The 6233-nt window shown below is 45.5% G+C and overlaps 1 protein-coding gene across 1 annotated transcript in view; it reads left to right on the forward strand.

Annotated features, from left to right (window-relative positions):
* Nucleotides 1-675: 675 nt before the first annotated feature.
* LOC143293993 (uncharacterized) overlaps nucleotides 676-6233 on the forward strand; it is a 348573-nt gene continuing 343015 nt past the window's right edge. The window contains exon 1 of the mRNA XM_076605390.1: nucleotides 676-804. The gene's annotated coding sequence lies outside the window, so the exon portion shown is untranslated. The remainder of the gene's footprint in view (nucleotides 805-6233) is intronic.

Consider the following 6233-nt stretch of genomic DNA (forward strand, 5'->3'; position numbering starts at 1 on the left):
AGACCTGCCAGTGCCTGGACCCCCTTCGTGTGTATGCGCAAGAATAAGATCAAATGCGCACGTTAAAGATCCTGTAATCCATGTCAGCTTTCGGTGGGTTATGGAAGCAAGAACATACCCAGCATGCACACCCCCGAAAACGGAGTATGGCTGCCTACATGGCGGGGTAAAAACGGTCATACACGTAAAAAGCCCACTCGCGTATATACGAGTGAACGTGGGAGTTGAAGCCCACGAACGCAGAAGAAGAAGAAGATTGAGGTGGTGGAGCATGTTTCGTTTCCGAAAGGTTTGACCCGTGTGGCGTGTGTTTTTGACTGCATTGTTTGTTTTTTTTTCTCCTCTTTTAAGATAGACATTCACGCTGACTCTGACCACACATACTCTTCTCTACCTCCTCTCTCCCCCTTTGTATGTCTGTCGTCTGTCTGTCGTCTGTCTGTCGTCTGTCTGTCTGTCTCTCTCGCTATCTCTCCCTCTCTCTCCCCCTTTCTCTCTTTTCCCCCTTTTTTTCTTCTTTCCATCTTCCTATCTACCCTCTCCTTTGTTCCATCTCACTCTCGTCTGTTACTGCCTTTCTCCGTCTGTCTCTCTCATCATCACTGATGCTGTTTCCAACGCCATGCTATCAGTATTTTTATTCCCACAGCATCACAACGAAGAGACAAACTTTCTGCAGCGCACTTCCTCGGCAGAAACCCCTCTGTGTGGGTTTCATTCTGTTGGATCAGAGTCTCTTTCCTTATATCAGTCCACCCCTCCGGCTGGCTGACTGCTTTCTTCTTTCACCTCATTACTTGCAAAGTGAGTGCACTCTTCCAGTTCTTTTGTGTTGCAGAAATTGTGAGTGTGTAGGTTGATTTGGATTACTGATGTTGGAGCGTTTTAGTTTATACTTGTTTTGTTTCTCTCTCTCTCTCTCTCTCTCTCTCTCTCTCTCTCTCTCTCTCTCTCTCTCTCTCTTCCTCTCTCTTTCTCTCTCTCTCTCTCCCTCCCCTCCCCTCTCCTCTCCCTCTCTGTCTGACCTCATGTTTCCTCACTCTCCTTCCCTCCCGTATTCTCTCTCTCTCTCCCTCTCTCCTATTTTCTTTTCTGCCTCTCATTTCTTTCCTTGCACTCTCTTCCTGTTTTGCTTCATTGTCACCCCCTCCAACCCCACCCCACCCCCTGTCTATTCCTCACTGAGGCTATTTCCAGCTAACTCGTATAGTCGTTTCATTCCCTCGTTGACACAACCGAGAGACAAACTTTCTGCAGTGCACTGCCTTGGCGTAACACCTCTGTGTGCGGTCGTTCTGTTGGATCAGAATCTCTTTCCATGTATCAGTCCACCCTTCCGGCTGACTGTCTTTCTTCTTTTACCCCACTGCTTACAAAGTGAGTCCACTCTCCCAGTTCTTTTGTGTTGCAGAAATTGTGAGTGTGCATGTTGGTCGATTTGGATTACTGATGTTGGAGCGATTTATTCTATTATTGTATTTATGTTTTTGCGCTTGAACATGAATTGTACTCTGTGTGTTTTCAAGCGTGCAGCGACGGGACGAATGTGATTGTTTTGTAATGAAACGTGAACTAAGATCCTAATATGATGGCAGAAATGTGTGATTTCTCTCTCTCTCTCTCTCTCTCTCTCTCTCTCTCTCTCTCTCTCCTCTCCTCTCCTCTCCCTCTCTGTCTGACCTCGTGTTTCCTCACTCTCCTTCCCTCCCGTATTCTCTCTCTCTCTCCCTCTCTCCTATTTTCTTTTCTGCCTCTCATTTCTTTCCTTACACTCTCTTCCTTTTTGCTTCATTGTCACCCCCCCCCCCACCACCACCACCACCACCACCACCCCACCCCCTGTCTATTCCTCACTGAGGCTATTTCCAGCTAACTCGTATAGTCGTTTCATTCCCTCGTTGACACAACCGAGAGACAAACTTTCTGCAGTGCACTGCCTTGGCGTAACACCTCTGTGTGCGGTCGTTCTGTTGGATCAGAATCTCTTTCCATGTATCAGTCCACCCTTCCGGCTGACTGTCTGCTTTCTTCTTTCACCCCACTGCTTACAAAGTAAGTCCACTCTTCCAGTTTTTTTTTAGTGTCGCGGAAGTTTAGGGAGTTCATATGGGATGGTTAGGAATGCTTCTGTTGCGGTTTTTGCGCTTGAATTATACGCTGTTTTGTTTCTGTGAAGCGAGGCGAGTGAGCGAATATAATGATTTGTTGCAGTAAATTGTCAAATGATTACACACACACACACACACACACACACACACACACACACACACACACACACACACACACACACACACACATATATATATATATATATATATATATATATATATATATAAATGTGGTGGCACAGCTGTGTGATCTGGACCCTTTTTGTATTTTACCTTCGTTTTCACATAGTAAATCTTTCATCCCTGTCTTTGTCTTTGTCTTTCTCTCTCTCTCTCTCTCTCTCTCTCTCTCTCTCTCAAGGTGTATCCCCCTCCTTTTCCCCCTACCCTCTGTACACTTCGTCACGGGTGCTCACATGAAAGGCACCACCAGTTCTCTTCTTTAGAAAGGTTTCTGTTCAAGTTCTGCCAAGCCGGTCTGTATAATTCAACTTTGTTTTTTTCTTTTACAAACGGTTCTAAATCAGAAATGTGTGCTGAATATATATATATAATTATTTATTTATTTATTTATTTTTACAACTGAGATTCACTGCCCAGGTTCTGGCTCTCAAACTGGATCTACACGCCAGTCTCACCTCAAAACTGTTCTCGTCTTCACTAAATCGCTTTTTGCTGCTTAACCCCATTGCTGACCGAAACATCATTCATCCTGTACTTACTGATTTTCACGAATTCAAGACGACCCCAGAACGCGCAAAAGTTGTAAGACTATTCTTTTGCCTGGATTCTTGGCCAGGTGGGCTTTCGAGGCAAAGGGAGTCGGGGATCGCCTTGCCAAGAGTCATACACCAAGAATGTTTTTTTTTTTTTTCGTACCACACCAGTGCACAGACCTAAAATTCCAGATTCAACCGTGTGCGAAACATTTGACAAGAAGAATGGAACTTCCAAACTGGAAACCGATTTATTTCAGATTATTCTTGATCTGCAGGACGTCCTTCCTTCCGTTCTTGGAAAGAGGAAATATGAAACTATTATCTGCAGGCAGCGCACGGGTCATACTCTGACATATTATTGTTATTACTTGAAAGGTGAGCCTCTCAGTATAAAATGTATTTATTTATTTATAAAATAAATACATTTATTTATATTTCTTTTTATCACAACAGATTTCTCTGTGTGAAATTCGGGCTGCTCTCCCCAGGGAGAGCGCGTCGCCACACTACAGCGCCACCCTTTTTTTGTTTTTTTTCCTGCGTGTAGTTTTATTTGTTTTTACCTAACGAAGTGGATTTTTCTACAGAATTTTGCCAGGAACAACCCTTTTGTTGCCGTGGGTTCTTTTACGTGCGCTAAGTGCATGCTGCACACGGGACCTCGGTTTATCGTCTCATCCGAATGACTAGCGTCCAGACCACCACTCAAGGTCTTGTGGAGGGGGAGAAAATATCGGCGGCCGAGCCGTGATTCGAACCAGCACGCTCAGATTCTCTCGCTTCCTAGGCGGACGCGTTACCTCTAGGCCATCACTCCACTCATGTCTCATGATGGACTGCTGGGATCTGCACGAAATAAGGCACCCATGTCGCAAAGCGAGCTCCACTAAAAACACTCCATAGTTTCTTCTTTTTTTTTTCTTCTTCTTTTTTTTTTCTTCTTCTTCTTTTTTTTTTTTTTTTTTTTTTGCTGTGTTTTTTTGTTCAGTTTATGGGCGAAATAGTTTAAACTTGATTTAAGGTTTACGTGGACTGAATGAGACGTGGGTGAGCTGGTCTTTATTTTTAATTGAGCTTTTAACGTCATTTTTGTTTCATCTTTGGCTTTCAGAACTGACAGGTAGTTATCACTTTAATTTCAGCAAGGCCTTAACATGATGATTTGTGTATCCACCTGCCCCACTCCTTATCTCTCTCTCCCTTGCCAAAGGACAGTATTGTCAGTGACAATAGAACAATGTCCGTGTCCCATCTCTCTCTCTCACTCTCTCTCTCTCTCTCTCTCTCGCTGTCCCTACCTCTACCTATCTCTCTCCCAACCTCTAACACACACTCTCTCTCCTCAACCACCAACCCTCTCTCTCTCTCTCTCTCTCTCCCCTGTCCCTACCTCTACCTCTCTCTCATCCACCACCTCTCTCTCTCTCTCTCGCTGTCCCTACCTCTACCTCTCTCCTCCACCGCCTCTCTCTCTCTCTCCCTGTCTCTACCTCTCTACCTCTCTCTCCTCCACCACCTCCCTCGCTCTCTCTTTTTTTTCTCTCTCCCAACCTCTAACACTCTCCCTCTCTCCTTCACCACCTCTCTCTCTCTCTCTCCCTGTCCCTACCTCTACCTCTCTCTCTCCTCCACCGCCTCTCTCTCTCTCCCTGTTCCTACCTCTACCTCTCTCTCATCCACCACCTCTCTCTCTCTCTCTCTCTCTCCCTGTCCCTACCTCTACCTCTCTCTCATCCACCACCTCTCTCTCCCTCTCTCTCTCTCTGTCCCTACCTCTACCTCTCTCTCATCCACCACCTCTCTCTCTCTCTCTCTCTCTCTGTCCCTACCTCTACCTCTCTCTCATCCACCACCTCTCTCGCTCTCTCTCTTTTTCTCTCTCTCCCAACGTCTAACACTCTCCCTCTCTCCTTCACCACCTCTCTCTCTCTCTCTGTCCCTACCTCTACCTATCTACCTCTCTCTCCTCCACCACCTCTCTCTCTCTCTCTCTCTCTCGCTGTCCCTACCTCTACCTAGCTACCTCTCTCTCCTCCACCACCTCTCTCTCTCTCTTTCTCGCTCTCTGTCCCTACCTCTACCTATCTACCTCTCTCCTCCACCACCTCTCTCTCTCTCTCTCTCTCTTTCCCAACCTCTACCTCTCTTTGCTCCTCCACCACTTTTCTCTCTCTCTCTCTCCCTCTCTCTCTCTTTCTCTCTCTCACCCCCTTCTCTCTGTTGCCATTTCCAGCAAAACGGTGTCAGATAACTGTAGCCTGTTCGCTCAGCGACACGTCGGAGGATCAGATTCTCCGCTTCTGTCTGAGTGGGGTCGATCTCTATCTTGGCTCACTGTGTTTTTGATATATCATCCCAGTCCATCCGGCTGGCTGTCTCCTTTATGTCGTTACTCTTTCTGTCAGTCAGAGTGGGTTGACCATTGCAATGCTCTTCTGCACCAAGAAATCAGAATTCATGCTTCAGAGTTTGCTGGACAACGATTGGGAATTACCATTGCGGCCTCCGATTCGCTGCGAAGTACAAGCTTTCATGGGTACAGTGCTTGCGATGTTATAGTATTTTTATCCTCCCCAGCTGAGAAAGTTTAGACATTCGGTGGTGCAGTCATAAAGTGTGCCGTTAGCCCCACGCTTTCCCACGCAATCCCACACTTTCCCACGGAATCCCACACTTTCTCACGCAATCCCACACTTTCCCACGCAATCCCACACTTTCTCACGCAATACGAGAAACCAGGGGTAGGGGATCTGTAGGTGGAGGGTGTGTGTGTATGTGTGTGTGTGTGTGTGTGTGTGGGGGGGGTGACTATACTACGCTTTCTCGCACTTTGTGAGAAAGTGTGGGGTTGTGAGAAAGGGTGGTCGTTCCCCTTCCACACATTCTCGCAGTGTGTGATGAAATGTGAGGAGTGTCCGTTATTCATTCTTTATATATATATATATATATATATATATATATATATATATATATATATATATATATATATATATATATATATATATATATATATCATAAAATCATTTCGTACGTCACATGGGAAAGTCTTTTGTCTTTCATATCAGAGATATCTGAGGAAAGGAAAGGGAAAAAGAAGAGACGAGGAGAGAGGTGATGAGGACGACGACAACGATCGTTGTATTAATGAAGACGTTAGCCAAGATGTCGACGGTGATGGCAATGACACTGTTGATTACAATGATGTGTTTTGTTTTTTTGTTTTTTTTATTGCACGCCACATAACAGAGATCATTGAAATGCACCCACCTGAAATGTAACATGAGAATTACAGCATGCCACGCCATTTTGGAGTGTGTATGAAGCATACAGAAATATATACCAAAGCCTGATTCCCCTCCCTCTCTCCACACACACACACACACACACACACACACACACACACACA

This window comes from Babylonia areolata, chromosome 1 (genome assembly GCF_041734735.1).
Source record: "Babylonia areolata isolate BAREFJ2019XMU chromosome 1, ASM4173473v1, whole genome shotgun sequence".
Classification (NCBI taxonomy): domain Eukaryota; kingdom Metazoa; phylum Mollusca; class Gastropoda; order Neogastropoda; family Buccinidae; genus Babylonia; species Babylonia areolata.